Source organism: Alligator mississippiensis, chromosome 6 (assembly GCF_030867095.1).
Source record: "Alligator mississippiensis isolate rAllMis1 chromosome 6, rAllMis1, whole genome shotgun sequence".
NCBI lineage: Eukaryota > Metazoa > Chordata > Crocodylia > Alligatoridae > Alligator > Alligator mississippiensis.
The window spans coordinates 18,925,267-18,948,464 of NC_081829.1; the positions used below are offsets into that span (position 1 = coordinate 18,925,267).

The window sequence follows — 23,198 nt, forward strand, 5'->3', positions numbered from 1 at the left end:
TCTCAGCAGAGACACTAGGGGCTAAACAGACACCCAATTATTCCTCTGAACTCAGTGCCAGGAGAAGATTGAAACAAAGGCAAGGCAGCTGAGGAAGAAAAGCCTTCAGCACCATTTCCTAAATTGATCCTACACGTAGATCACCAGCAGTCTTCAGTCTCAGGGGCTATCAAAATGGTGGCACTGTTCAGCAGCACTAAATTCATTTTAGGGAATTGGAGAGAATCTGAGATCATGGGAGAAAAACCTGAATTGAAGCTTCACAGCTGGGAAGTCTGGATGAGAACTGTCTTGTGTTCCATTGTCCTGTCCTTGAGACATGCAATTGTAGGGTTGGAAGGGACTTCAGGGGCAGGTCCCCACATGCAGGGGCGTGCTGTTTGTGGCACCACAAACTGCTTTGTGGCACCAAAAACTGCAAGCAGGGAACATGAAAATGTGCATCGCACTGCAAATTTGCAGTGCGGTGGTAAAATTTGCTACTGGGAGATCCTAATAGCAAAGAAAAGCTCAGGGAAAAAAGTTGTGCAGAGGTAGCCAGAACAAGTGGAAGGCTGGCCATCCAGAGCAATGCTCTGGCTGCTGGCCAGACTCTGTGCTGCCAGATCTGCATACCTGCTGCACCAGGATACCAGGTAATACTGCTGGGGCTAGCACAGGTGCTAGCTCCAGCCTCCCCTACAGCTACCCAGGACAATTTGCTGCATGCCCGGTGGGACTCTACGAATGACTGGACCACAGGTATAAATGGCTATACCCTGTACAGGAGAGATCACGTTAGAAGAAAGGGCAGGGGTGTAGCTCTCTATGTGAAAGAGCAATATATTTCCCTACGGGTGGAGATTGGCAACCAAGGAGGGTGACTTGAGACCCTCTGGGTAAGAATAAGTGGGGAATGTGGTGAAGGGGATATAACACTAGGAGTCTACTACAGACTAGGGGTGTGTAAAACGGGTCATATTTGATTCAGAATCTGATTCGGCCCGAATCGGGAACAGTGATTTGATTCATTGATTCAGATCATTGTCCCTGATTCGATTCGGCTGAATCCGAATCTGAAGATTCAATGCTGGTTCAGAGAATCAGCGATTTGGCCGTAGACAAAGTTTTAAATATATTTTCTACATACCTTGAAGTACCAGGTGCGGCTTGTGAATGCTGTGATGCTGGGGTGGATGCAGCATCCCACCAGAGTGTGAAGCATGCTTGGCAGTGAACCTGGAAGTGGAGCAGAAATACTTCTGGTCTGCTTTCAGGTCCACTGGGGAGCATGCTGGGGGGCCCATCTGTGCCCCCCCGGCTTAGCAATGGGCCACAGGGGGACCCCGGGTGCCCCTCCCAGACCCAGGAGGCACCAGTCACTGAGCCGGGGGGGGGAGAGGGGGGGATGCAGGGGGACCCCCTGTCCACTCCCTGGCAGACCCAGAAGTGGACCGGAAGTGCTTCTGGTCCACTTCTAGGTCTTCTGCCGAGTGCACTGGGGAGCCCCCCATGCTTCTATGTGACGCTCTGTCCGCCCCAGCATCGCAGCATTCACGAGCCACGCCTGGTACCTTGAGGTATGTAGAAAAAACATTTAAAGCTGTGTCTATGTCTAAATCTTTCTGAATGAATTCAGAGGGTTCCGATTCAATTTGGAGAGATTAAAGGGTCTCCTGATTCAATTCAGATTCAGAGATTCGGGTCGAATTGCCGCTGAATCTCATCAGGGACTGAAGCTTTGCACAGCTCTACTACAGACCTCCTAATCAAGAGCAAGAACTTGACCATGAGTTTGCCAGGGAGCTGGCTGAGTCTGCACACTCTCGGTGCATAGTTGTCATGGGTGAGTAACTACCCTGGCATCTCATGGGACGAGCACTCAGCCAAATCTGATCAGTTGCAATCTTCCTCACAAGCATTGAAGAGCTTTGTCTCAAGAAGTCTATGGACCAATGAGGGGCAAAGTGCTGCTGGACCTGGTTCTGGCCAAAGGGGATGATCTAGTCAGCAACCTGAGAATCAAAGGGAAGCTGGGAGGCAGTGACCACAAGTTGATCACATTCTCTATTCACCACAAAGCTGGCAAGTCAGTCAGCAATACAGAAGTCCTCGACTTTAGGAAGGCTGACTTTCACAAGCTTAGGAGGCTAGTTGTTCAGGCCCTGAGAAACCACAGTCTGGCAGGGAGGAATGTCAGACAAGAAAATTCCAACAACTTCCCTAGGCAGCTTGTTCCACTGTCCTCCTGCTTGACAGTAAGGAAATCTTTCCTTTTCTTTGCTATGGTTTAAACCTACTGCTTCATGATCTCTGTGGCAATGAAGATCAGATTGCTTTCCTTTGGGTGCTTGTACACATAAAGGGAGTTTAGTCTGGTTGCATTCTTTGCCTCCTAAACTGAAACTCTTGGTTTTTAATTGAAACCCACCATTTCAATTTAGAGACTTCGATCACTGTTACAGTGAGGGGCATGACCTTTTATTCTCTGCCCCTCGATGGAGCCAAGCTGCCTGAGGGTCAAGCAGCCCCTGAACTTTGGGGCACCCTGGTCCTTCCCTCCGCAGTGGCAGTACCCCCCAGGGCTGCCCAGGTGGGCTGCTAGTGGGCCAGGTGCTGTTCCAACTTGGAGGCAGTACCCGGCCAGATCGAACTCTTCCCTGACTCTGAGCTGGAGCAGCACCCAGCCCACTACTGGCCCACTTAGGCAGCCCCGGGGGGCACCGCTTCTGCAGAGGGAAGGACCAGGGCTCCCCCACAGCTCAGGGGTCACTTGGCCTGCTGGCAGCTCAGCCCCCAGCATCGGGAGAGGTGGGTAGGCTCTGCCAAAAAAAAAAAAGGGACCAGGCCCCTTGTTGCTTCTGCCTTTAACAGCCACCTGCTGAAGGCAGAAGCAGCAAGAGGCATGATCCTTTTCTTCTGTGGAGCCTGCCTGCCTCTCCCATGGCCGGGGAGGGGAGGGTGGTGAGCTGACTTGTAGCTACAACTCATCGTTCCAAACTAAACTACATCAGGATGTAGTTTAGTTTGCAATGATGCAAACTCATTTAAAACCCTCCAAACTCCTGCATGTGTACAGCTTGACACCATTAAGCCACACAACATGACATTTTTGTCATATGTACATGGTAATGGTGTCACATGTACAAGAACTCTTTATGGCCACCTTTCAAATATTCACCATCTAGAAGTGGATTCTTTTACTTATGATCTCTGACTGTCTGGCATTATCTGACCCCACTGAGGACATGAATCAGGATGCCATAACAACCTTTGTTCACCTTTGGATCTACTGGAGGTCCCTCCAACAGAGTTTTTCCATAAGGCTCCCCCAGAAACAGCGAGTCCACTGGCAGAGGGTGCAATGCAAGACACTTTCAACCACCCATCTGCAGGGAATAGCAGCAGCAAAGTGGTGGGCAGCTAAGCAAGACCCAGACATTCCTGCTGCAGACTCCAAAGGAAGATCTCCAATTATACTCAGTATCTCTTGGTAGAGTCCCCAAAGAATGGACATCTATGGGCACAGACAGAAGTGACAATTTTCACCTAATCTGGCCCCAGAAAGTGGTCTACAGCCATGACCAAACAGAAGTGCATGGCTGCAGATCACTTTAAAAGGGCCTGATCCCATGAAAATCTGAACCCTCACTGTATGAAGGTTCAGATGAACACATTCCGAAATGGAGCACATCTATAACTTGTGACTGTGGAGCTCTCTACTTGTCACTGTTTTCAGAACAGGAGTGGGGAAAGGGAGTGGAAGGATTTTGGTCTAGAGTTTTTTCAGCTGGCACAGAAGGGTGGGTTGGGTGGATTGGAGCCACGCCGAAGTGTGGGGGAGGGCTCCAATCCACCCACCTCACCCTTCAGTGCTGGCTGGAGAACCCCAAGAATAAGCTTCCTTTGCTCTTTTTCCCTCCTCCCATTCTGAAAACAGCATCTGGGCTAGGAGCGGGGAGTGGCATTGTTATGGAGACCAGGCTGCAGGCTGGCAGCAAGTGCCTGGAATCCCCAGCTCCTGGACCAACAGTTGATATCTGTTAGGCCCAAGGGATTTTTGTAATGTATAGCACTTCCTTTCAAAGAACTATGAGTTGCAACAGGGAGCTGCTCTTCTGTCTGTGCCCTATGAAAGGATGACTCTTGTAGAATAGGGGGCCTCTGTTGGCCCAGGAACAAGCCATTAGCAGCTCCTGCACTAACAGGTGTAGAATTGATCTGTTTTGTTAGTGTCTCCATCCGGAAGCCGAACTATGAGGCACTGTTGACTTGTTTTCAGTTGTCTTAGTAGTAGGATTTCTTGGAAAACCTTATTTAGGAACACTACCATGTAGAAAACATATAGCAGTCTGGTCATTTTGCTGGAGCTATCAGACAGTGCAGTCCTAGGAAGCAAGACAAGGGCTTGTAAAGCTGCCCACCGTTCCTCAACTCACTTCAGAGCTCCTACTGGTCAGGCTAAGCCAGGGATGGGCAAAATAGTAGATCGGGCCAGTGGCTGAACTCCATTTCCCAGCAGCCCCTATTCATAGTCCTGTGGCTGGTTTCCATGGAGACCCCAGTAGTGGGAGTTCGGAGACAGCATGGGCCCTGGGTTTCCATGGAGACTGGCCCCAGCAGCACTGGTAAGATGCGTAACTGGGCAGGGAGCTGCTCCAGGGCTGGAGCTGGGATCTTGAAGTGGTGACAGCATGATTCAGGACTGCAGCTCTGCCTCGGCTCCAGACCACACTGTCACCACCACAAGATCCCAGCCCTGGAGAAGCTCCCCACCCAGCTGCATGCCCTGCCAGTGCTGCTGGGGCCAGTCTCCATGAAAACCCTGGCCCCACATTGTCCTGGCCTGCAAATCCTCAGGTCTCCATGGAAATCAGCCTCAGTGGCTGATGCAGAGGCTGCTGGGAAATGGAGTCTGCTGCAGGGCCAATCCAGCCCCTGGGCTAGATTTTGCCTGTCCCTGCTCTAAGCTCTAATGGTGTTTTGATTCTTCTGACCATTGACATGACAGAGGCCATAAAGCCAAAAGGGTGCTTGTAGATGTGCCAGGAGACTATTCTGATGCGTTTTAATTACAGTTCATCTGACCACACTTGATTCAATCAAGTCTGGTGGAGTGTGTAATTAGCTTGCTCCAGCCAGCCCCCCTGTCTCATGTATCAGTGTCCCTGTGATTCAAAATGGCGATGCTTGAACTAAAGCTCATTCAATGAACTTTAGTTCAGCGTGCCCCCACCACTATTTTGAAGCATGGGGACACTGATACACCAGGCACTGCAGGCACTTTAATTAGAGCTCCTCTCAGAGTTGCTCTAATTAAAGCATCCCCTTCCCCCACCCCCAGAGCATGTGTAGAAATACCCAATGACTGTCTTTTCCAGGAAAATACTGAAGGGCAGATTTTTCTATCTGTACAGTAACCAGAGCATCTTTTGTCTCACTTCCACAACTGTGTGCCTTCCTGGGTGCCCCATTCTTCCCCTTAGAGGTGGCTGTACTTTAGTGGTGCTGGATATATTTGGTGTTATATAGTGGACGATAGGCTTTGGGAAATTTTTAGGTGAAAGATATCATACAGATGTTGAGTGGCTTTTTCAGCACTGTGGTCATCCTTCACCTGGGCTTCTGAATGTCTTCACAGATTCACAGAAGTTTAGGGCTGGAAGGGACCTCATGAGATCATCAGGTCCAGCCACCCTGCTATGGGCAAGAAAGACTGCTGGGGTCAATTAACCCCAGCAAGATGTGCACCCAGTCTCCTTTTGAAGATCTCCAGAGTAGGTGCCTGCATCACCTTCACTGGGAGTCGATTGCAGAGTCTGGTCACACGAACTGTGAAGAAGTTTTTCCTTATATCCAGTCTGAAACCTTCTTCTAGGAGTTTATGACTGTTGCCCCTGGTTTTCCCCTGGGGCACTCTGGTGAATAGTTGTTCACCTAGCCCCTGATTCTTCTGATATTTTGTAAGCTGCCATCAAATCCCCCCAAAGTCTTCCCTTTTCTAGGCTGAACAGTCCCTTCTCTGTCAGCCTTTCCCCATATGGCTTGCTCTTCAGGCCTCTAATCATACAAGTGGCTCTTCTCTGGGATCTCTCAAACATCTCCACATCCTTCTTGGAGTGTGGCTCCCAGAACTGGATGCAGTACTCCAGCTGCAGCCTCACCAGTGCCAAGCAGAGCAGGAGAATAAACTTAGTTTTGCTGGAGATGCATTGGTTGATGCATGCGAGCGTATTGTTTGCTCTGCTAAATGTAGCATCACATCGGTGGCTCATATTTATTTTATGGCCAATTATGACCCCCAAGTCCCATTCGGATGTAGTGCTAGCTAGTGTAGCACCACTGAGCTTGTAAATTTGTTGCAGATTTTTGCTCCCCAGATGGAGCACTTCATACTTCTCAGTGTTGAACAGCATCTGGTTCTGGTCCGCCCATCTAACCAATCTGTCTAGGTTCACCTGGATTGTCAGCCTACCCTGATGCATGGCCACATTTCCCCACAGCTTAGTGTCATCGGCAAACTTTGCCAGTGAGTGTGCTTTTCACCCCCACATCCAGATCATTGATGAAGATGTTGAAAAGCACTATTCCAAATACTGAGCACTGGCTACCTTCCACCAGGTCGACAGAGGTCCATCTATTAGTACTCTCTGGGTCTGACCCCGCAGCCAGTTTCCAACCCATCTGACCATTAAATTCTTGAGCCCCTAGTCCCCACATTTTACCTTGAGAACCTCATGGGACACCAAGTTAAAAGCCTTTCTATAGTCCAAGTAAATTACATCAACCTCATCTCCCTTATCCAGGTGGTGAGTAACCTGGTCATAGAAGGAGATGAGGTTAGTCAGACACAATCTACCTGTGACAAAACCATTCTGGCTGTCAGTCAGAATTTTGTCTTCTACTAGCTTATCACATATAGACTCCTTGAGAAATGTTGAGGATTTTTCCTGGGATTGAGGTCAGGCTGATGGGCTTGTAGTTCTCTGGGTCCGCTCTCCTCCCTTTCTTGAAGATGGGCACAACATTGGCCCTCTTCCAGTCTTCTGGGATCTCTCCTGAGTGCCATGAATTCTCAAAGAAGTTAACCAGTGGTCCTGCAGTGACTTTGGCTAGTTCATTCAGCACTCTCTGATGGAGACTTATAAGCATCCAGCCTCTCTCGCTGTTCTTTCACCAGCTCTACATTGACTGTTGGTAGGTGATCATTGCTACTGTGACTATTCTGTTTCATATTTGTATTTGGCAGGCTATCACTCTTAGCCTGGTGGATTACAGATGTGATACTTGTTCCAGAGTTCAATTTTCTCCTTTGTGTCAGTGATCAGATGTCCAGATGCATTGAGCAGTGGTCCCACATTTCCACTGGTTTTCCTCCAGTTACCTACCTACCTATAGAAGGACTTCTTATTGTCCTCGATTTTAGTTGCTAACCTGAATTTGGTCACTGCCTTTGCTTTTCTAATCTGCCCCCTACAGGTGTGGGCCAATCTTATGCAGTTCTCCTTGTGGCCTATTCCTAACTTCCGTCACTGGTAAGCCGCCCTTTTCTTTTTCAAAAGATCTGCAGCTTCTATTGAGCCAAGATGGCCTCCTGGGGTTTGTGCCACCTTTTTGCATACTGGTATGGACAATTTCTGTGCAGCAAGGATCATGTCCTTGAGGAACGACCGTTCTTCATCCACACTCTTTCCTGGTGGTCCATGATCCTGTAGGGCATCACTCACTAAAATCCTTAGCTTATTGAAGTCAGTTTTTTTAAAGTCAAGAATTTGTACCTTACGGACAGATTTCCCAGCCCTATGATGAACAGTGAAAATGATAGGGTCATTTGCTAACATATTTTCTTTATTAACACATTCAGTGTTTTAGAACAGATTTCCTTACTTTGTGTCATTAATACTACATATGCTGAAATTCTCTGCTACTGTGAACAAGTGCAGTACTGATTGGGCTTCCTGACTGTATTTTCCATCCTTAACAGAAGAAAACTGGGTTGAACATGCTGATCAGTGCCACAGAACTAGTAAAATTAACTTTAATGTCTCATGGGTTCAAAAAGAAAGTTAAGAGAAATGTAAAAACTGCAGCTGTTACAGAATGTGGAAGGGTAGGACTACCCACGATGGACACAGGAAGCTCTGGGATTGGTGAGGGGAAAAACTGAGACATTCCAGTGCTATGCATGAGGTGCCAGGGCTGGTGTTGAGCACACACCAAAGTAACTTTATGGAAAAGAGAATGGACCCTAGAGGGTGTTGGGGACAAGTCAGGTCATGTCAATGGGAAGAAGAAGGCAAGGAGGTGGGTGTTGGAGATGCACCGAGGCATTCCCATGAGGGCCAGATGAGTAGCTGAGTGTAGCTCTAAGATGCACCACTCTACAGCTATCGCAAAGCTCTGTTTGGGTCATTAGTGCTTCTTTTAATTTATTTAGCCAATTTTATCGCTGGAAACACTTAGTGATTTACAACCCTTCCTGAGTGCACAAATTAATAAGCCTTCTCCTCACTTCCTCTAGAGACAATTATCATGTGCCCATGATGGGGAATGACTGTGATAAGCCAAGTAAGTGCTATGCTGCAAGGGCTAGACATCAAAATAAATCCTGCAGCCTGACACCACTACTTAAAATCAAGCACTGATGCCTGAGTTCTGTAAGTATAGCATCATGCACATGGGATCTGGGAAGAAAACACAAATACCCAAGGACTGATCAGTCACAAGAAAAAACATCATAGAGCACAACTGACACACTCACCAGAGATTTTAATAGTATAATGTTCTTGTCAGGGCAATAAGAAGAAGCTGTAGACGGTGGGGTTTAAGTGGAGACTTGGGAGTCAGGTGGTCTACTCCCAGCTCTGTCACTGACCAGCATTGTGTCCTTGCACAAATCACTTACCATGTCTGGACTATAAGATCTGGGCAGCAGAAACTCTCAATTCTGTCCCTGTAAAATGATTAGCATCTCCCAACTGCAACTGGGACCTTGACACACTACTACAGCCAAGAGTTCTTTGCCCTGACAGAATGTGGCACAGAAGATTTTCTCTCCATCATCTTTATGGAACTATTTCAAACACTGAGAACTGCTAACATGCCTCCCTCCTTAATCTCCTTTTCTCCAGACTAAACATACCTAATTCTTTCAACAAAGTTAGAGTGGCCTTTGAATGCGTTCAATACACTAACGTTCCATACCATCAGCTGTACCAACAGCACTATACTACAAAATCCATAGCCAACAGTGCTGGAATCTTTGCAAAGAGATGCCAATGACTTTTTATTCCAGTACCTTAATAACTCAGTCACTGCTACCACAAAAAGCAACAAGGCGGAGGTCATTATCCTGGTGGTAGTTCTGCCCTTTTACCGAAGAGCAGTTAAGGCAGTCAGCCAGGATGTGGGAGACCTGCTCTGAATTAAGCCAAGCATGCATTAGGAACAAGATGAGTGACAAGTAAGTGTAATAAACAACAGAAGAGGAGCAAGGATGGATTGATGTGGGTAACAGCCAGAGACTGAACTGTTTGAGGAAGGGACCAGCTTTCTGGTCTGTGATTGTACAGCCTGTCATATAATGTGGTGACTAGGGCTCCTAAGTGCTATTGCACTGAAAGTATTAAATAAGTCCCTGAATACATAGGTTAGTTATGAGCACAGCAAAATGGGCCTAAATCATTTTATGTTGCTTGGCATGTGTCAATGTGATCAGCCTTCAATACACTCAGCTTGAACCCATGAGGTCCTGTAAAGCTCTTCCTCTCCCAGTAAAAATGTGGGCTACAACGCTGTTACCTTTTGTTTGTTGCTTACTTTGCTACTCTGGCCCCACTTCCATAAACACTTGACCCAACTGTCTTTCTAGTCATTTGACTTTCCACATTGCTGCCTTGATTTATGAATTGATGAGTTAGGACATTTTATTGCAATCTCAAAGCACTACACATCTGCTGCAAGAGTGTAGAAGAACCACATCTGAGTGGGTTCCACAAGGGTGGGGAAGGGCTGGCCCTACTCAACCTCTTTGCAGAGGTGGCAACCAACTCATTGCCCACCCTGAACTCATCTCCATCAAGTCTTTTCCATGTGACTCTTGAGAATTGAACTAAACCAAATGCACCTTCCTCTTCATGTTCCTTCTGGGCTTCCCACACCACCCACCTGCTCAATTCCTGTCAGATTTGAAGCTCTATATGGGAGGGATTGTGCCTGTTTGGCACCATCCGAATGGTTACTGCTTAACAATAATAGCAATCTGCATTCTATAACTTCACCTTTCTCCAGGTACTCACATTCCCAGTTCTCTGACTCCTCTTCCCTGTCAAACTCTCTCAGTGGGGACCCATAACCAGCATAACTCTCAACTCCAGGAAGCCATCTTTAGCAAGTTCCTATCAGCAGCACTGCCATAGTCCTATTCCATAGACATGTATGTGTCCCCGTCACATCCATTAGGCACCCCTTTTTTTGCAACGAGAAGATTTCAATTCACATGTCGTCTCACAGCGTTTGCTCACACCTTACATATAGTCACACGTGGCAGTCTCTCCTGTGCTGGGTACTATTAGACAGCCTTTGGACAAGATCTGATCTGGTTCAGATTCACAGGAAGCCGAGCAAAGATCCTTCCAATACAATTCTCTTTGAATACCTTTTCCCCCAAAGTGGTACAGAGACTTGATGATGCTGTCAGATTCAAACTAGTTTATCAAGAGGACGGTAGGCTGGGAAAGCCAAAGAGACTTGCTGTCCTGGTCTAACTGCTGACTGTGCTGCCTTCCCTCGCCCTGCTGATAGAAACTACTTTGTGGGAGGCTGATTCACTCTAGAGAGACTTTGACATAAATGGAGTTCTTTCCCCACCTCTACATCAATCAAAACTTAAACTTATTTGTGCGTATATGATACTTCTTAAATAGAGAAAATAAAAACTGGGTTTAGGAGAGTGCAAATATTTAACAATAAAAAAACACATTAATTTACCCTTTTTCATTTCTACAGAAGGAACCTTAATGGAGTCACATGACTCTTATTCTAAGTGATAAAACACAGGTCATAAAGCACCACTTTATCACTCTGCACAAGCAGTATAAATAACAGCTATTACCCAACCTCACTCCATCTGATAAGCTCAGAGATTTTCTAATATACATTTCTGATTTTTTAAATAATATTCATGATCATTTCCTCCTGAGTGTTATGAGTCTCTGGCTATGTGGCCCTTGAAACCAGGGCCTGTGAGCCCTTGTACAATCTCCCTGATTTATAGCCATGTTGGTTGGGACTGACGCCCTAATGAAATCTGTGACACTGCATTAATGGGGCTGTTTGTTACCGCTGGAGTTCAGCGGCTGGCTGTAGTCTCAGATCTGTGCTCAGGAAGGCACACACAGAGTCTATAAAACCCACGGAGTGGGTCACAAGCCTGCCATACCTGCACACACTAACACAACTGCATGCATAAGCTGTCTGGCGAAGTCTTTGAAACCCATCAAGTGTGCGACTAACACGCCAGAGCTGTGTGTGCAGTGACACAGCTGAGTGTGCAACAAATATTCGAGATCTCTCCATTGTAACACAGCTACACACTCACCAAGTGTGTAATTAACATGCAAGACCTCTATGTTCAGTGGCACAGCTGCACAAAACCAATGAGCATGTGACACGTACTCAGGGTCTCTCCACATAGTGAGTGCATAATTAACATCCTAAATCTATGTGCACAGTAGTAATTCAGCTGCGTAAACATGATGAGTGTGCAGATCCAGAGCAGCTATGTGCACTCTGGTACAAGCAGACACAGTCACACATAACAGAGGACAACAAAGTTATTGGTACTGTGCATGCTAACACTGAATGCAAAGCAGGTGCGCAGCATACATGCATATTTCTGTTACCCAGTCATCCAGAGTAATTTGCATCTATAGGCTTTCACTTCCAAAGCCACCTAGCTACACGACTCTTAATTGCATGGCTAAATCCTGCCATCAGCTCTGAAAATGTCATCTGTGATGCATACAACAAAGATCAACTGTATCAACTGCACAATGAAATATACCTGCAGAAGAGTCTTTTTCCAATATCAATACACATGACATAGAGGTGTCTTACCACTACCCCCAGCTCAGAGAGACAATAACAAGTGAGCAGGCAGACTACTGTGGAGTAGCTTTATGTTGCTTCTTGCTTTAAATACTGTTTAGGTACATACTTGCATACTTTTTCCCTAAACAGACATCAAAGCCACACAGCTACTTTTTTAAGGTGTTCCTTTGTTTTACTTTATTTTTTTCTTTTTAAACCATTTGGGAAATCAAATGCAAAAATCTATGTTGGTGCCAGCCTTTGGCCTCTCAAAAGGTAGGAAATAACAAAAATTAGCTGAATGTTTAACCTTAACTCTGCCGTTGTGCGTTTATACAACATACCTTTAATTGTGTGGTCACATGCTACTCTTCAACCAGTACATTGCAAGTTCTGCCACAAGTTTAAATACGTGCGTGTAAGAACTTTGCTGAACATTGTGCAAAGATATTGTTTATTGAATTTTATAGCTGGAAAAAAAAAAGTTCTCTCATTGAAAGTAGCCTTTCTTCAAAACAGATATTGTCACGGAAAAAAAAAAAAAAACAGCGTGGTCAAAATGTTTCATTTTTGCATAAAAGTTCTCTATCTTTTTATCCCTTTACATGTTCACAGAAAATATACAGAAAATTTTATTTTGCTTAAAAATCCAGTGTTTGTTCAATAAAACCTTTTGGAAAATGTTTTTTAAATAAAGTTTTGGGTAAAAACACCACAAAATGAAACTCATACAATTTGAAATGTAAAAACCTTGAAAATGTCAATATTTTCATAAAACTGGCTTTGTCTTTTTCTACCAGATCTTTTAAATTCCAGCATCATAAAGATCCAGTGTTTTTTTATTGACAGACTATCTGGTAAATTCTCTTCTGTCTACAATATATTTGTAATGATTTTCCTCAGCACCAACATGTAATACATTTAACCAGATTATTTTTTCTTCCACAGACAGTGATGCCTCTTAATAGTAATTTATTGTTGTACAGTAATGCACAAACTACGTCTTAGAGAAATACATATAAAGTATTTTAGTAACAGAATGTATTTTAATGATTTCTCATTTGACTATGTTTCTTTTCCATACAAGTGTAAATAATTTATATTTTTTCTTATGACCTATAGTCAAATAGCCTTAATAAATACTACTTTCTTCAGGCATTGGATGTATTTTCTTTAAAATATTATTGAATGAATTATATAATGAGTGAGAATTTATGCATAGAATTTATGTATGTTTGCAAATGATCTAAAAGTAATAAAATATTTCTAATTGTACAAGTTCAAGTAAATTAAAACTGATTTTTCCCCTCATAAACTGACATGCTAGTGTGTGTTGCCAGGTGCAAATTGTTTAACTGTATGATATAGTGAATGAATTTGCAATAGGGTATGTTAAAGACGGTTGTAGTCATTGAAAGAGCTGCTGCAGTTGTTATATTATTATTTGTAGTACAGTAATGCTCAAGGACCCCAGACATCCTGGGAATCTATTGTATTTTGCACTGTACATTCACATAGCAAGAGGCAGTCCTTACTCTGAAGAGTTTACAGTCTAAACAGGCAAGACAAAAATAAGAGGAATGAAGGATCATTTAACAGATGGAGAACTGAAGCACAGAGACATCAAGTGGCAGTGAATGTTGTCATTTAATTTCCAACCCCTGTAAACTCCAGCACTTTTTTTGCAATGGTGTGCAGTGCTTCTTAGAATTATAGAAAGTTAGAGTTGGAAGGGACTCAGGAGGTCATCTAGTCCAACCCCCTGTGCAAAGCAGGACCATCCCCAATTAGATCACTCCAACCAAGGATTCGTCAGGCCAGGCCTTAAAAACCCTAAGGACGGAGATTGCACCACCTCTCTAGGTAACTTGATCCAGGGCTTCACCCTACTAGTGAGAAAGTTGTTTCCCAATATTTAACCTAAACCTCCTTTGCTGCAATTTGAGACCATTGCTCCTTATTCTGTCATCTGTCACCACTGAGAGCAGTCCAGCTCCATCTTCTTTGGAATCACCCTTCAGGTAAAGGCTGCTATCAAATCCCCGTTCAGTCTTCTCTTCTCCAAACTAAATAAATCCAGTTCCCTCAGCCTTTCCTCATAAAGTCATGTGCCCCAGTCCCTGAACCATTTTTGTTGGTCATTGCTGGACTCTATCCAACTTGTCCACATCATTTTTATAGTGGGACCCCAAAACTGAACACAGTACTCCAGATGTGGCCTCACCAGTGCTGAATAAAGGGGAATAATTACTTCCCTCAATCTGCTGGCAATGCTCCTACTAATACTCCTACTAATTCTTCTATACCACATTGCACAGTGATATACTATAGGCTTGCTTTCACCTCTGATAAATCCTGGTAAGGAAGAGGTTGAGGACACCTTGTCCATGTCCATGCCCTACCTAACAGGCACACTACAAACTGGAAATACAGTGCTCTCAGCATGTCCCTCTGCACTCAGTCTCAAGTTTTCAGTCTACAGTGTGCCTAAGAGCAGCTGCTAGTAAGAAGCCCGGACCACCAACTTTCGCACTTGGAGTACGTCAGCTAGACCAGGCGGTGCAGGTGGGTGGGGTATCCTTGGCCCTGTCCTCAGCAGAATCTGCCACTGGTGCAGACAAACCCTAAATACCATCTGAGAAAGGGTGTGCATTCATGACATCACACGCTATTTTACACCAACAACTCGAACATGTAGGCCAAAATCAGAAAAGCAAAGGTGAAAAATGAGATTGAATCAGTGAGAAATGTTAAAGACAATAAGAAGGGGCATTCTCATATGTAAAAGGGAAAAATGGGCTGGATAGAATTATCATTAGGTGGACACATAATTGGCTGAATAACCACAAGCAAAGAGTAACTATAAATCGATGGCAGGAGGCAGGAGGTCTCACGGGGGATTCCACAGGGGTCTCTTCTGGGTCTGATGCTGTTTAACATTTCTATTAATGATGTGGATGCAGAAATAGAGACTTTACTGATGAAGTCTGAAGATGACACAAAATTAGATGGGCTTGCAAACACTTTGGATTATAAGATTAGAATTAGACAAGGATCTTGACTGGAGAATTGGACTATAGAAAGTAACATAAAATTCAACAAAGACATATGCAAGGAGCTACACCTAGGAAATAAAAACATGTGCTGACACAGAAAGAGAGAGAATTAGGGACGTTTAGTCTGGAGAAAAGGAGATGAAGGGGAGGTGTGAGACAGGATAACACTTTCCAAATATCTGAAAAGCTTCCATAAGAAGAGGGAGAACCACAGAGGCCAGGTCACAAGGCAACAGTTTTTAACTGCACCAGAGCAGGTTTAGATTAAATATCAGAAAAAACCTCATAACTGTAGGAACAGTCAGATAGTGGACCAAGCTGCCCTGGGAAGTTGTGGAATTTCCTTCACTGGAAGTTTCGAAGAAGAGGCTGAACAGGCATCTGGGATGATTCAGGAATAGCACATCCTGCATCTGTATAGGGAGTTGGACTGGATAATCCTGAAGTTGCCTTCCAACTTAATGATTCCACTGTAATAACGGTTTTAGAGGGCCAGAATTAAGGTTATACATGCAACCTTAACTTTAGTATGATCTTTTTTTGTGCTTAACTACTCTGACTTACCTTCGGTCTCACTTCAGAATAATATGGCTAACTACTTCTAAGCATCATTATGATTCTTTTAGCGTCATTGTTTTGTTTGGTTGGTTTGGTTTCATTGATGAAGCCACATCTGGAGTACTGTCTTCAGTCCTGGGCCCCCCACTACAGAAAGGATGTGGACAAAGTGGAGAAAGTCTAGTGGAGGGCAACAAAAATGGTGAGGGGGCTGTGGCACCTGACTTCTGTGGAGATGCTGAGGAAACTGGGCTTATTTAGTTTGGAGAAGAGAAGACTGAGAGGGGATTTAATAGCAGCCATCAATTACCTGAAGGGGGGGTTCAAAAGAGGATGAATTTAACACTGTTGTCAGTGGTGGTAGATGACAGAACATGGAGCAATGGTCTCAAATTGCAGCAAAGGAAGTTTAGGTTAGATATTAGGAAGAATTTTCGCACTAGGAGGGTAATCAAACACTAGAACAGATTACCTAGAGAGGCTGTGGCATCTCCATTCTTGGAGGTTTAAGACCCGGCTAGACAAAACTTTGGCTGGGATGATCTAGTTGGGGATGGTCCTGCTTTGAGCAGGGGGTAGATGACTTCCTGAGGTCCCATCCAACCCTAATTTTCTAAGATTCTGTTTTTCTACAGTGGTGGCTGAAAGTGCCTAATTTAAAGACAATGTGTGTTAGCTATCTCATACGTCCATAGCCTCTTTCTGTGTGAAGATTTCAAAGCATTTTACAGTCATTAGTGTATTTAGCTCTGCAACTGTCCTCTGTTATAAAGTAAATCGATATCACAACACTTAAGAATAAAGAAACTGAGGCACAACAAGTAAATGATGTGTCTAGGATTATGCAGGGGGGTCTGTGGCTGAACCAGTAGAACCCAGATTTCTTCAGTCCCACATCTGTGCATAAAATTTAGCACCATCCCTTCTTCACCCTATAATTACAGCTATTAAAAGATCACTAGGACAGCCCCCCATTGCTTGTCTTTAACTGGTGAATCGTGCTTTTGAAATGCTTATTTAGCTAGCAGAGGAGCTGAGCCCATCTCTTCCAGTCTCAACTCAAGACACTGTCATCAGTCAGCCACCTGTCCCTGGGCACCTTCGACTCCTGCTCAACATCTGTGATTCCTATTGATTTCTGTAGGGACATTGACCAGCGTTATTTATATCACTTGTTATCATCAATTACCGCTGGTCAGGAATGACTCCACACATACACAAATGCATGCGTACACGCACAATTTTGATAAAAACATTTTCTGGGCTTGAGGTTTCTGACAAAACATGGAAATCTCAACATTCTAGAAAAAATTCTTATTTGGCTGAAAAAACAATTTTCTGTCAACCTCCCCCCTAACCTCCCCCCCCAAGATATGATGCAGAAATGTTGATAAGGCCTGGTATTCATTTACTCTGTGTGTAAACCTTTAGGAATAGGTGCAAACTTTTTATTGGTATGCATTTGTATGCAATGTATGTGTGCATTTGTACACAATGCCCAGCACACTGCAGCTCTGATCTCTCTCTAAAATTTCTGCCCACTACTACAATACAAATGATACTTAATACACATGTTCTTAACATTTTATAGACTTTGAGGCACCTCTTGTTAGACTCAGCCCTTGGAAAATGCCAGCTCTTGCTCTACTATTTTCCCATAGTCAAAGAAAATATGAAAAGCAAGTCCATGTTTTGGTCAGAAAGACCAAAACAGGCTAGAATATTTTTGGCACTCTGGACTCCTATTTGAAATCTCTGGGTTTATCTTGTGAATCATGCGTAGACCTAACAGTGCTAATATTATGTAGCACCCCCGTTGAAACTCACAGCCTTACAGTAATACAAGGTGACAATCTTCAGAAGTGCTCAGGTGCTTTCTAAACATTGAATAAGTCAGAATCCCTGCCCCAAGGAGCTTAGTTTTATGTGCTGTGAAACAGCTCCTTGATGTGTCAAAGCACAAGTGCACATGCTTCAGTTTGGCCATGTGAATAATCCCAGGGACTTCTAATAGGACAAAAGATTTGTTTAAATTCATGCCTAAATGCTTGGCAGAGCAGAGGTGGGGGAAGGAGGACTAAGCATTATTGTTGCTCTTATTTTAGGTGGGTCTGGAGGCCCCAATTAAGATCATATAGCCCTAAGTGAGAGCTAGTCTGTGTCCGAGGGAATTTGCAATCTTCCTGGGGCAGAGCAGGGAGAGAATAAGCAAAGTATGGAAGAGAGAACAGGCAAAGAAGTGCAAGGTTCTCTTGCTATGGCCCAGTGTACTACCCTCCACACTTCTGCAGCTGTGCTACCCATCCTGGGTACAGACAGTGTGCACAACTGGGCTGGGAGGACAGCACACAGCATATTCCACAGGGTTCCACGACTCATGCCTAGATAAATTTCCACTCTAACCATGAGTTCACCTGATTTCCATGCTGATGGCCAAGTCTTTATGTCTGCGTCTCCAGGGCTTTCGCCCTGAAACTTCTCTTGTTGTTTGGTGGTGTTCTTTTTGCTTGCAGCTGCTGCAGTGCTCCCCTCCTCTAGTTAATGGCCCATTAACTAGTTCTCTCCATGCGAGGGGTAGGGGAGCAGGGAATTGCTGAGTTCTGGAAAATCATCACAATCAGAGGACATTAAAGGAAAAAAAAACAACCCCAACCAAAACCTTTTTTTTTCCCCCTCTGGGAGGGGCTATGAGACTGTGCTGGGGTCCCCAGCAGCAGGATCAGGGGTTAGACCCCAGCAATGGCAGGGAAGGGGCAGGGGGAAGGGATCTGTATTTTCTCTGCTTCTTAGATGAGAAATTGACTATGGGGGGAAAAAGAGGAAGACAGGAGTCAGATTGTTAAAGGATTCAATGAGCTGTGCCCAATGTATTCGAAAGGTGCTTAAGCCAGGCAGAGCCAGGCAGAACACACAGCAGAGAAACAACACAGCACAGATACACCCCTGAGCAGAGAGCACACACAGAACACACAGCCCACGCTCGCCCCTGAGCACACAGCACACACCAAGTGCACATACTGCGAAGCAGCAACACAGCCCCCCCCGTGCTGTAAGTGCAAATTGCACATACAGACAAGGAACAATCTGCATCTAGGTGACACAATGAATATGCACATACACAGCATCCAGGTGATCCACAATGAACACATGCACACACACACATCCCAGTCAGTACATGCATGCAGGATGCATGAGCCTAGAGAGTGCTGAGTGTTTGGAAAACAACCTTTCACCTTAAGAAGTACCTGGGCAGAAAAGCCACTGTGAACAGGTGTGCCAACTGCTACCCTCAAATACAGACACTCCTGCATGGGCATCCTGAGAACACTTGGGACACTGACAGTGATAGGGAGAGGTCCATTTTTGTCTCCTCTTCCTCACTCAAGATCCACGGTTCCAAGAAGAAAGGGGTTCAAGCTTCAGACATACAGATTCAAACAAGCCACAAAGATGAGACACTGGATTTTGCACAGCTATAAAACAGGAGAATAGGGAACTTGTTCCATTAATGACACAGCTTAAGCACATTATGCCTGCCTTTCCCCAGAGTAGAGCTAGTGGAGACTTTAGGAATGTTTACACTGCAGAAGAAAGAGATATTTGAGAGGTATGGGGAACTTGGGAGCTGAACTCAAGTTGGCAAACTAGGGTCAGCCCAGTTACCTTGCTTTGTTGCTATTTTAGCTTGAGTTAATCATGTTTTGTTGGAACCAAATACAATTACCAGCAACTAGGCTTGAAAAAGGGAAACTATTAAGACATCCTCATACTGAGCACACTTTCACCTGGTGCTATGGATGCATGTAACAGCCACCTATTTATACCTGGGGCATATCAGGGCCCTGTAACCAAAGTGTTTGAAATCCTCATGGTCTTGAATGCATTCATCTTTCCAGTGCTCCATGATGAATTCTTGCTCCTGTATCGCAGCTGGGGATCCAAGGTCTTGAGAGGCTACAGGCCAGATCCATAAAAAGGACTTAGTCCTGGGTTCCAGGTCCTGCTCCAGGGATTATTTGTGCCCTAAGACAGTCACTGGGTTGAGGGAAGAAAAGGGAAATAACTCTGGGACTAGAATCTGAGATAACTACTTCCTAGCTGAGTACCATACCCCCAGGCCACAGAAGAAGGCTTATTACTTGTGATGAATCTTGCACTCTTCCATAGAAGGGTGCAAGGCCTACCCTTTACTTACATAAAAGATGGGTGGCAGTGCCATCACACTGCTGTTTTAAGAGGAAAACAGTGAACCTCACTCAGTTTTTTAGGAAGACATTTGTAGGTACCTACCCTCAGGAGAGAACCGGAGCTCCAATGCAGGAGTGGGGTGGAACCACTTGCCTTGCAGCTCTAACTCAAGAACCTAATCTCCAGGGAAGGTCAGGAGTTCAGATATGGCACAGGGCTTGGCATCTCCTACTGGCTCAACCTACTCCCCCCTCTCCATGTTTTGGATTGCCAAGCTGAGGTGCCTAACTCTCTCCATGTGTTCTATAGGGAACCTCACCAGATGCCAAACCCAGGTTTGGGTTGATGAGCTAGGTACTACAGTGCATAACTCATAAATAATATTGCCCCTTATTAGTGCTGGACCTATGTGATTGCTCAAAGTCACACAGGAAGTCAGTGGAAAGGCAAATCTATGCTAGTGACCTAAGTACTAGATCAGGGGTTGCCAACTGAGTGTATGCATACCCGCAGGAGTACTTGGAATGTGCTGAGGAGTACACGTGGGCAGACGGGGATGGAGCACCGTCACCCACCACCCCATTCTGTCACTGCGTGTAAGCCCCCCTGTTCGGCTCTGCATCTAGCCACCACCACCAGAAGAGTTACACTCCTTAAAAAAGGTTAAAAACCCCTGTACTAGACCATTCTTCATCTGCTGAGCTAGTGCCAACTCAATATCCCCTGGTTGTACACAGACTATATCTGACCCAATATACACGCACACCAACAAGAGCCCTGAACTGACTTGTAAGAGACAAGCACAGCACACATAGAAAACACATGCACCTGATGTCACACAGAGGTTCTTATGTTGTGCCCCTGCTATATTCACAAGTATAGAGAAAACATTTACATCCAATAGTGTGTGCGCTACTCCAGCTGAGGTACTGTACACCCAGCACCTCACACCCAACGCTATGTCATATAACTATACAATCAGTCACACACGTACACTAAATAAAACTCGGAATACCTATAATCAGACATAAAAAACATTGAACCCGCAGGAACCCACAGGTGCATGCTGATCCTGTGGTCATGCATACCATCCTACATGCTCTGGGGATGTTGTATGGCTACAGACCCTCCTTGCTTGGCCAGCTGCATTTCTAAGTAACTTGGTTGTTCTCTTTGACACATGCTCTGAGCATTTTTTCTTCCACAGAACAGTGTTTCCCCGATAATAAGAGGAGTCCTACAGCCTTGGATTAAGTTTGATGAGAAGTTTTCTAGGGCAGAATTGTCTGTTTGTTCTGTGCTTGTACAGCACCTAGCAGCAAGAGGTCCTGATCCATAATGGGAGTTTTTGGATGATACCTAGCTTTTGGATGACAACACTGGTCATCAGTAACACTCCAAATACTTTACAAAGAGGCCAGTATCATTATCCCCATTTTACAGAGGAGGAAATTGAGGCAAAAAAGTGACTTGCTCCAGGCCACCCAGAAGTAGAGATAGGAAGAGAATCCAAGTCTTTTGAAGCTCAAACCAGGGCTCTTGTCACTAGGAATCAAGTCTCCGGACCTTTGCTGGGTATGGATGGGAACCTCTGTCTTCCTTAGCTTGGTTGTGGCAAAACTTGGGTCAGCTGAGGGGCTGGGGGGAGCCACTCTTGGTATGGGCTGGCGAGGATGCAGAGGGTGGCAGGGTGGAGAGGGAAGGTCACACTACAAGCTTTAGCTGAAAGGAAAGTCTTGAAAGGTAGCCCCCAGTCACATCAGTGCCAGGCCCCCAAGAGTCTTGGAGCCCACCCACACTGGCCTCCGCCCTCGCGTCCAAACAAGGCATTCATCAGGCGGGAGTCCTGGGAAAGTTTAGACAGAAACTAGCCCAGCTCCCCAACGATCACTCACAAAGTTTGACATTAAAAAGTGCTGACAGCACTAAATGGGAAAGGAATGGAAGAAGGGCCACTTTCATCTTGTGACAGCCTCCCCCTAGCCCCAGGGTCACTGGTGTCTCCTTCTCCCCTCCCCCCTCCCAGTACCACCTCCTTCCACCACCACCCCATCACCCCCCTTTCTCCTGGGCATTTTATTAAATAGGTCACAGCCCACGTTCAGATCCCTCCCACCTCCCAGCTAAAATGAAAACACTCAGCCTTCAGCCATTTCCCTCAGCTTGAAGCTCTGGGACCCCTCTCCTCATGCAACCTTGAACTTTCCTTGAGCAACATCAAGGCAAAGGGTGCTTAGGGGTGGCTTCCCCTCTCCTTTTTCTTACATTAATTATCTTGTTTAGTTGAAAGAAAAGTAAAAAATGGAGCCTTCCCCTGGCAATTTATGACACCAGGAGACTGAAAGGTAATTTATGACTTGATCCAATTTTATTTTGTTCATTCTTTACACACACACACACACATATACACATACACACACACGAGAAAGGGGGAGTGAGATACTAACCTGAATTTATCATGCCAGGCACCTTCTCGTTGTAAGTAAAAACTGGACATAATTTACAGAGCAAGCAGGGGAGTGGAGGGGGAAGCGGGCATTTAGGAGAGTTAATATTTGAAAGTTGGGCTTTGAAGGGTGGGAGGCTCCTCCGGGTGGAAAACGAAAACCCCACTAATTAAAACAGCTGTATCAGTTTCAGGAGAAGAATGTGATGGCAATGAAACCGGGCACGGGTGAGAACTCTAGGAAGGTAGCTTGTCCAGGGAAGAAAGACACTGGACAGGAAAATGACTGAAACATCAAAGCAGCCGCAGAGAAGCTGGGGCTATTTAGGGGCTGATGCCACAGTTGGTGCAGCACTGGAGAAGCCATGCACAAACCAAACCAGCCCAGCTGTTTAACGAGCAACAGCGTATGTGTAAGCAACCCCACTCGGGTCATCAGCTGTACAGCCGTGTCACACTAAAAGCATAGACTTCTGCTGGCTGAGCTCAAGGAAGAGGTATCGTAACTGGTAATTATGTTATTATCTGCACTTCAGTAGCAACCAGGAGTCCCTACCCCAAAGTGCTGATAATCAAAATAGACAAAGCAGAAAGAGGCAGGAGAGGGTAAAGCGACTTGCTCAAGGCCACACGGCAGATCACTGGCAGAGCTGGGATTAGAGCACAAGTTTCCTGCAGTCCCATCTAGAGCTTGAGAAGCCTAATGGAGGCTGCGGCTGCCATATTAAATTCATACGCAGATGAGCCACTATGGGAAAACAAGGGCATGTTTGTGAGTGGCTATGGTTCAGGTGGAATTGCTGGCTTTTACTCAACACTCAGGCTGACTAAACATACAAAAGGCTCATTCAATGCATGTTGCTTGGTTGGTGGGTTAGGAG

At 45.3% G+C, this 23,198-nt stretch overlaps 1 long non-coding RNA gene across 1 annotated transcript in view; it reads right to left on the bottom strand.

Moving 5' to 3' along the window:
* LOC102576352 (uncharacterized) overlaps positions 1 to 22,401 on the bottom strand; it is a 49,586-nt gene extending 27,185 nt beyond the window's left edge. The window contains exons 1-2 of the long non-coding RNA XR_002094116.1: positions 22,319 to 22,401; positions 18,098 to 18,283 (exon numbers count right to left, since the gene is read on the bottom strand). This is a non-coding gene — a long non-coding RNA (uncharacterized LOC102576352). The remainder of the gene's footprint in view (positions 1 to 18,097; positions 18,284 to 22,318) is intronic.
* Between the last annotated feature and the right edge of the window lie 797 nt (positions 22,402 to 23,198).